This window comes from Cibotium barometz, chromosome 17 (genome assembly GCF_041138505.1).
Source record: "Cibotium barometz isolate CiBa-2024 chromosome 17, ASM4113850v1, whole genome shotgun sequence".
NCBI lineage: Eukaryota > Viridiplantae > Streptophyta > Polypodiopsida > Cyatheales > Cibotiaceae > Cibotium > Cibotium barometz.
Window position 1 is genome coordinate 3,074,010 of NC_141062.1, and position 9,869 is coordinate 3,083,878.

The following is a 9,869-nucleotide window of genomic DNA, read 5'->3' on the forward strand; positions in this document are numbered from 1 at the left end:
AAGGGGGAGTGTTGAGATATCGAGCTCATCTAGTGAGGCGGTGGACACTGATGACCCACCTGGGGGATAGGCCCCACACTTACACCACTGGCATGGTTGGTGAGATCATGGGTGATATACGGCCAGTGGGATGATAGGCTGTGTGTGATAGCCATTCTAGAGACTGGCATAGTTATAGCGCCAGCTCATTTAGTTGGGTTCACACTATAGAGAACCCTAGTAGGTATTTGGTTGAGTACCATTTCATATTGTGTGTACTCTTATCTTTGTATATGGTGTGTTGAGTGTTATGTGAAGATGAAGAAGATTTTCAGCCTCTCACCTTATGTGTTCTCTTTTAGGGTTTTGTGAGTGTGTGTGTGTGCTTGCAAGAGCTCAAGCTCTCTTCTCCCCTGCATCTTTTCACCTCCTTCTCCATTGCTGTTTTTGCAGAAACTCTATCCCTCTTCAGTCTACTCTAGGTTCAGGAAGCCTATTCTCAAACTCTAACCCTCTTTTAAGCTTTCCATTGCTGCACTAAAAACCCTGAACTTTCTCTCCTCTTCACTCCTCTGTTGTAAAACAAACTTTTCTTTTCCCTTCTTCTCTTTTCTTACTACCATGGCCTCTTCTTGTAATGTGAGAAGACCTAGGGAGAAGGTGGAAGAGCTTGTGCTACATAACACAAGAGATGAGAATGGAGTTTGGGATCCAACAAGATTCAGGGTTGGGGCTTGGGTCTACATGCAGCCAAGCTCTAAGGGACCACATCGAGTGCGTCAAAACTAGGGAATATGCTACATCATTGGAAGGGGCGGCTACAAGGATTCAAGCATACTAAGAAGGAAGGACTGGTTGCCATAGTGCAACATGTGTATACCCTTGGAGACGTACATTCAAGGTCAACGACCAAGGTTTCCTTCAAATTGTCAGTGTAACATAAACACAGCTTTATTAACATGCTAATATTGGATTTTTTGTTTCAAAATTTTTTATGATTCTCCATTTCCTTATGTCTCTCTGTAGATATTTTTCCCTCTAATTATGTTGAGGAACAACCACTCCAAAGCCTCACTGGAGTTTTCTATGCTATGCATGCATCCATTGGAGGCAATGTTTGTATCTCAAAGCCCAAGTAATCTTGTATAGAACAATATCTTTTTCTTTTCTCACTCATATTTTGTAGATAAAAAACCAGGTTATTTGGCAAGCTAGGAGAGATCCCCAACCTCCCTTTTAACAATCCCGAATGGCACAAACCTGATGCTTGGACCATCTTATGCTTAAAGTTTAAGATGGTAAGTGATATCAAGACATCACTCAAGTTTTCAAAGGCATCTAGGTCAGTAGGACTAAATTGGTTTTGTCCTTTACATGTTTTTGTGCACATGTTCAATTCCATGCCAATGCACCAAACAAAAACAATGTATATTTGTAAGGAGGTATGGTCTGACCTCATTCAAGGATTACTAGGAGAGGGTTGGTAGGTTAATGAGGGGTCACATCAAGGTGATGTGTACAAGTGCACTGTAGTAGATTCTACAGTGTCTTTCAGGTTCTTGAAGGCACGCTCTATTTTGTACATGCGTCTGCACTACCAAAGATGGATGCAAAAGCACGGGACATGGATCCCACTTCAAGTCTCAAAAGAAGAAATTATGCCTATTGAGGTAGTTGTGATGATGCAAAATGGATGGATTGAGCGAGTGGCAGCAAGCAAGCATTGGAGCCTAGAAGACCTACGTCAACACTTTAGCATCATGGCCTTTGACAATGTGGAAGAGTCAAGTTTCAAGTTCATGAGAAGAAATATCTGATTCCACTTCATGTCTAGAATTAACCCTTACACTTTCTAGTTATTGTGCCACTTTCTATATTTTTCTAGATTGGGAAGCATAAGGAGGGGACAACCATGGTCTCAGAATCATGGTAAATGGGGGACCTTGAATTTTAAGCAGAGCAAGGTGCATAGCCCTACCAACACATAGTAGGCATGTGGAAGAGCTTAAAGATGAACTGAGTATATGGGAAAATAGCCACTGTTTTGATGCATGTGAGGGGCAAGAGTTTCAGGATCGAGGTGAAGGCAATGACAAGATTTCAAGTCAACAAGGAGATGGAGATCAACATGAAGTAAATGTCACAAGAGGGGCAAAAAATGAAGACATTATAACTATTTTAGATAAGATGACATGCTTGTAATTTTGTAGCAGGCTCTTTTTTAACCAATCTTTATTTAATTGAAATCTTAATATTTTTTACAAAATGTAATTTTTTGGTCTAGCGGTCTAGTGTGAAAAGGTCAAAATTTAAATTTTAACTATAAATAGCCAAAGGTGCCTTCTTTGTCATTTTCACACGCAATAGAAACCAAGCACGAGCTCACACTATCTCTTTGCATTCACATGGCTACCCACTTTGACAACTTCTGTGAGTTTCTCTCCACCACCTCGTGGGCAAGCAAGAGCGAGCTCTTTGTCATGTTCTCTCGTAAAGTCGAATTTGAAAAGTCGCTCGCCCTTGCATCCCAACATTATGAGATGCAGATTGCATACATGGAGCAATACTTGGCTCCCCACTCCATCTCCTTTCCCCATTGCCCTAATGATCGATGGGTGCCTGTTGAGCTGCTTAAGTACATTCAACAATATGCCCGCCCCTACATCCACAGTGCCTTGAACGCTTCATCCCGTGGGAGCTTATTGTACCTTCAATAAGCAGAAGGTGAAGAGGTTTGGGAAGGGCAATTTAGGAACTAGGTTCCTCTCATGGCTCGCCACTTTTGCGTTCCTCATCAGCGAGGCGATGAGGACTCCGATAAGGAGGTAGAGATGCCTGCATTGCAGTTGGCAAGGTATTTGAGGGATGACAAGGAAGTTCAATGAAGGCAGTAGGAATGAGTGCTGGTGTGGAAGAGCAGCTTGCATCAGAGCACTTTCCAGAGGGTGCACAATCTGCAGTTGAACAGCCTAGTGTAGTAGAAGATGCGGGGCCATCTTCCCCACAAGAGGAGAGCAAGGTGCTGCCAGAGCTTGAGATCAATCTCTTGAGCACCATTGTGGTGGAAGGTGAAGAATACTTATTTCTTCATGACATTGAAAAGGCAACTGGCTTGAGAATGGATGAATGCTTGGGCATTATATGCACACGATGTGAGGTGGACCTTGATATGTCCAACCATTGCATGTCCTTGGTAGATATGGTAATCCTCTTTGTGTGTATTGCAAGGAGGTTGGTGTCTTCAAAAAGCCCAACAAGGTAAGCCTCGGAAGCTTCTTGCAATGCTTCAAGGGCAATCTCCTACACATGGAACTTTGTTCTATATCGTTGGAGAATCTCCTTCACTGCACGAGCTAAAGGGGTTATTTGCAACTCAATGTTCCTTTGATAAAACTTGATTTCTTGTAGAGCCTTATGCCCTATGCACATCCTTCTCCTTGGAGCTCTCTATGTTGTGTTAGTGCGTTGGCGAGGTTAGGACTTCCTTGGCTTGAAGACCTTGACCTTTCTACGCTTGCGCGCACTTGCAGGAACCTCCTCTTGGTCTTTCTCATAGTCTGAATCCTCCTCCTCCTGTTGCTGTGGTACTTATGTATCAAGTTCCTCCCGGGTAGGTAGGGGACCTTGTCTTGGTAGTAGGGTCTTGCCACCTATGGTGCTGCCCAATGTAGGAATGTTTTCACCAACCCCCCAGTCAAACTGCTCATCATTGGCCTCTCTATCTTGATCTCTGGGGTGGCTACATTGTGGGGTCTTCTTCACACGCTTGCTCCCACTAGAAGGGCCTGCATGTGTGTGCGCTGGTGTTGCTGTGGGAGGAGGGTTGGACTCTGGTGATCCCATTGGGCATGTCCTAGAATCCAAGGGGTCACTCTCTTCCGTGGTGTCACCACTATGTGGTCGTTGGGTGCCTTGCACTGTGTTTTGTGAAAGCTCAAGCTCTCTAAAAAAGTGAAATGAAAATGAAGTGAGAGAAGGAACTATTAATAGTTTTTCTAAGGGCAAAAAAAAAACGTAGCTAAACTTATTTTCTTAGCCTTATTACATCTAGATTTATGCTGGTGCGTGCACAACCCAACGCTTCCCTTGTCTCCTCATTCATGCACGCCAAGCACCATGCCCATGGGGAGTATTGGTCTATAACCATTCAAGCCGAGCATGACTTTTTGCAGCCTTGCGTGCCTCTTGTGCTGCAAGCTTAGATTGTTGGGCCCGCTCCCTAACCAATACCCTTCCAAAGGTTGTACGATAAAACCAATTGAACATCTCCTTTAGATAGTTTGTACGTGTTCCTCTCCTACAGAAGCTCCACCTCCATGTTTTGTATTTTTGAAATAAACCCCTCTTGCTTTAAAATGTGATTTCTCCATCCCTTGGGTACTCCACATGTCGAGCGATCCATACTTGTTCATGAACTATGCACCATGCGCATAAACTATGTGAATTTAATTAGAAAAAGTCAAGATCAAAATACCAATTTATTTTTTTATTGTACAACTTACCATATAGTGTGTTACTTTTCTCTCCCCAAGCACTTGGTGAATTCTATGATATGTTGTTTGTAATGATGCTCATTCTTGGGCTATTGTGCTACTTTGATTCATAATGCAAACCATGTTATTGAAATTTATCCAAAGCTGTTTGCGCATATTTACAAGAGCTGACATTGGACAATCTACATTTTTGGTGGTTGCACACAGGTCTCTCCTCCAGAGTCCCCAAGTCTTCTTTGAATTCTCTATGTTTGCTGGCTTCTCCAAAAATCTCCTTGCCTTTGATCCAATCATGGGGGAGACCTTTTGAGCAACCTCGTATGACATACCAGAGGCTTGATTATTCACTGATGATGTTTTAAGTCCTTCTTGACATCGTAAAAAAGGATTACACCGACTTTTTTGGAGCAGCACAAAGGAGGAGTAATCATGCAATGAAATGCATAGGAAAAATACACCATTCAAAGGCCATTACAAATTTTGCAAAGGAAAGCATAGTGAAATCGTGAAGAGGAATACCTCATCCGGCCATGGATAATTTGCTATGGTAGAAACAGTACACCATAGCAGCTATGTTGATTCAGAAATGCAAATATAAGAAAACCATCACAACCAGAAGAACCTTCCTAGTGCAGCATGCAACAATTTGTTTACGATCGTTTCAACTGCAAGCAAGGCTCAAAAATGCAGATCTGTGTTTTGATTGTTCATGCATAAAGAGCACTCAATAAGGAGTGCAAGGAATGGCATGCAAGAGACCTGTGTTGTAGTAGTCCCTGTGGATATGTTGTTTAAGCACACAAAAGGTATTAAGCTTACTATGCATCTCTATATCCATGACTTTGGTCTTTCCCTTTCCTTGAGGAACATGAGAGGTCATCCTCAAGTCTTCTTCATTGCTCCATAGGCGAGGGAGAGAGGGATCCACTTCGGCAAGGTATTCTAAGATATAAACAAGTGATTCTTGTACCAACCAACCCTCAGCCAACCCTCAGCCATACTACCTTCTGGCTTTGCATTTTGCCTTACAAAATCCTTTAAGGTCTTCATGTATGAAATGCTCAAGAAAGAACATCCATCGAGCATGCACAGTGCCACATATGGCAATTTAATCGATTAAATGAACCATAAGATGTAGTTGGCTTGTGAGAATTGACCATGGGAATGTCTTCTCCACCAAACAGACCACCTCCATTGCCATGACCCTTGCATAGTACATGGATCGATTTCCTTTGAGCTCACATATCTATAATGTGAAAATATAAACAAATCATTTTGAGGAAAATGTGTGTAGAAAATTGGCTATGAGGGTTTGGGGTACAAACCTCACAAGCTCCCCCATCTTATAAATCGTCTCTTGCACTTTGTGGGGGTACAAACCTCACAAGCTCCCCCATCTTATAGATCATCTCTTTCACTTTGTGGGATGCACAATTGGAAATTCTCGTAGGAAGAATAAACTATAAATATTTATACACCATAATTAGATACATCATGATTGAACAAGGGAAATATGTACAACTTCAATGTTTCACTTACTTGAAGCATCTTGTGCCAATCATGGGACTTCAAGCCATATAATTGCTCAACACCTCTCTTCTTTGTCTTTGTGAAGGAACCTTTTAAACACCTCATTAACCCGTCGGAGTAAAGAATGTAGTAATGGAATCTTTCACCAACTTCTCCTCCTTCTCCAAGGTGCTCGAGGTAGAATTGTCTTCCCATTTGGTCCCTCTCATGGGCCAAGCTCTTTGCATTCTCTCTATGCTTTGTAGATCCTCTCTTACAAGCAAGGAGTCTCGTGTTCCTCTCAAGTGCTCCCAAATGTTAGAGGCAAAATTCTTGAAGATGTGCATTGGATCAAGAAGATGCTTGATTTTGAGGCTCGTCCAATATGGTAGGCGAAAGAAGATAGAGTACCTTATCAAATAACGACAAATATTAAGAGGATTACTTTTTCAAATCAAAGCTTGTATTGGAATTCTATGTCAAAGATATATTACATATTCATGCCGGTGGGGGGATGAGGACTTTCCATTCCATTCCATAATGCCTTCCAATCTCCCATGCTTAGTGGATGTGGAGGGACTCCCATCCAAGAACAGACAAATTTGGGATGATGATGAGGGAGAAATGGATGATGATTCTCATATATCACTTTCTTCAAGCTCTTTGGCCCCTAGATGCCACCAATGATGGACCACAAATAGGACATGCATGGTATCCAATGTCCATTGATGATGATTCTCATATATCACTTTCTTCAAGCTCTTTGGCCTAGATGCCACCAACGATGGACCACAAATAGGACATGCATGGTATCCACATGTGGAGAGACCTAAACAACATACACATTCAAGCATGTCAAAAAACAATACAACTATAATAAAGAATCATCATGAATAGAAACCCATTTGACTCACCTGAACACTCGCCACCATAACCAGGAAAGTCGTGCATCATCCACATCAAGATGGCCTTCAAGAGAAAGCCTCATGAAGATGGAGGCCGACATATGTCATGCACATGGATACCTCTCCAAAGTATCTCAAGCTCATAAATCAAGGGCTCAAGATATATATCCATATTCTTTACCTTATGTTTCCCAGGAATGAGAAGGGATAACATGACATGTCCTTTCTTTATTGCCATGGATGGAGGAATGTTGTAATTCACCACTACCACTAGCTATATACTATATGAGGTGCTCTTGATTCCAAAAGGATTAACACCATCCATACCCAATCCAAGTCTCAAATGTCTAGGCTCTTCCTTGAAGCTTGGCCACATTTCCTCGATGTGCTTCCATGCAGGAGTGTCTACGGGAATTCTCATCTTTCCATCATTGGATCGATGAGAGGAATGCCATGACATGAGCTCTGCAATAGATTTACACTTGAACATGTGTTGGATGCGAGGAATGATGGGAAAATGTCGTAACACCTTATGTGGCACATGTAGACCTTTAAGGTCCTCTCGATATCTTGGCTCGCCACAAATAGGACACTCTTGAGCCGTCGCATGTATCCCACGGAAGAGAACACAATCATTGATATATGCATGGATGCGAGTATAATCCAAGCCTCCAAGAGATGTCACAAAGCGCCTTGCTTGGTCTCTTTAGGTTGGCAATTTATTCTCCTTTGGAAGCATCTTCGACAAAAGCCTATCAACAAAACAATCAAATACATTAATATAAAAAATAGTATCTTCTTATATATCTATGGAAGTAGACAATTTATAAAAGTAGAAAACTCACTTGGAGAAGTGCATTCAAACTTGCATTGCTCCATCCATAGATTATTTGCAAGTTGAGAAACTCGAGAGCACGCGTAGAATGGAATATGTGCATCCCTCAAAAAGTGGGGTCAAAGCCACATTATAAAGGTGATCATTTTCCATGGATTTTTCATTTTCACTATGCTCATTGGCGAATAGAGCACATACCATATCTTCTAAAACTTCTTCCTCCACCATATCATGAGGAAAGGGTGGTGGGCTTGTATCCCCATCATTCCAATCCTTCACCACTTCTACATTTTGTAAAGCCTCTGCCATTTCTCTATGACGCTTGGCCTCTTGATGCCACCTATGAGTTAACATAGAAGGGTGCGGTGCATTATCCTACAAACGAGTATTTCAATGTGAGTCTCCATTGAAAACTAATTCTTAATTCAATTCTTACAATATAAACAAAGTATACTTATCCCATTGACCCCGTCAGTTCCCATTTTCCATACATTGAAATGTGATCCATCGTAATGCTACGTTGTCGACAACGATCACACATACATTTTATTTTTTGTTGCAATCACAACGATATCAATTTCGAACACGAAGGGACTCATCACTAGAAGAATTGATTGATGAAGACATCCTGCATATTCAAAAAATAAGTAAATAATTTTCATCTTTCTATGTGTAACATTGTTGCGGACAAAATAGGTAATATTTCCTGAAAACGAGAAACATTTGGCATCTTTCAAAGATTCCATAAAAAAAGTTCAGTTTTTTACCTCTTTTTAAAAAGTGGTCTCTGCATGCGTACAACACTGCCAAAAAGTGGTCTCCGCATGCGTACAACACTGCCAAAAAACGATAATATTTTGGGCACTTTACATGTTTCTTACAAAAATTGACATGAAAAAAAAGACTTCGTTTTGCTTACTTTTTGAGATTATAATTAAAAATCTAACAATAAGTTTTCAAAAAACATGCCAAAATAGAGACAATGTTTATTATTTCCATCTTCAATCCATTAAAAAAATGGTACAACTATAAAAGAAGCCATTTTCTAAACATATAGCTTATGGCATAGGTATGGTTCCGCAATCATTGCTACACCATCACTAGTCGATGTGCCTTTCCCTGAGAAGGTAGATGAGGCATCCTCTTCTTCACTATCCACAAATACATTTTTTTTCTTCTATGTGTACACTTGAAGCTTAGACTCCTTGGGTCATCTGCCATGTTAGCATGATTGAGGATGTACTATACAGAGTGCAACTATAAAAAACTATTTGTATAATTATATTACAAAAGCATTATCTTGATATAATTATTACCTTAATTGTAAAACCCTATTTTGGCTCTTGATGAGAGTAGTATTAAAATCCATTTTGAAGCTCTTGAGTATCATATTTTCTTAATTGATAATATATACTTTTTTAAAAAGAGTTCATTACGTACATATGAATTTTAAAATATCATGAGAATAAGCTATTTAAAAGTTATCTAATTTTGAAAAAAAATTCCAAGCTCATTTTTAAAGAAGATGTGTCCTTGATGTGACAAAAAATGGTTAAATGCTAATTTCAGTTTTATTAAATAAGTTTAGAAAGTATGAAAAATGTCTCTTTAAGAAACAAAAGTTTATGCTTTCCAAAATACTTTTTTGTAAAATATCAAGCAGGGACTTAGGTTCGAATCCTACTGGTTACTACACATAGTAAGGATGTTTTAGCTATAACATTTATAGCCAACTTAATGCTGAGTAAGAACTTCTCAACTACGAGTTGATGTTTTCCATCAACTTGATACAAAACATCAACTTTTACAAAAATTTGATATCTTGCATCAAGTTGATGTAAAACATTAACTTTATATTCAAAACATTAACTTTGTATGCAAAAAAATCAACTTTTTTACAATACTTGATGTTTTGTATCAACATTATACAAAACATCAACTTCCCATAAAACTTGATGTTTTACATCAACTTTGATGCAAAACATCAAGTTTTATGGAAAAGCTGATGTTTTGCATAAAATCAATATAAAACATCAACTTTTTTATAAAACTTGATGTTTTGCATAAAATCGATATAAAACATCAACTTTTTTATAAAACTTGATGTTTTGCATCAATTTTGCATCGAGTTGTGTGGAGAAGTTGATG

At 39.8% G+C, this 9,869-nt stretch overlaps 1 pseudogene; it reads right to left on the reverse strand.

Annotated features, from left to right (window-relative positions):
• Positions 1-6,619: 6,619 nt before the first annotated feature.
• LOC147629589 (uncharacterized) lies at positions 6,620-8,030 on the reverse strand (annotated as a pseudogene).
• Positions 8,031-9,869: the final 1,839 nt, after the last annotated feature.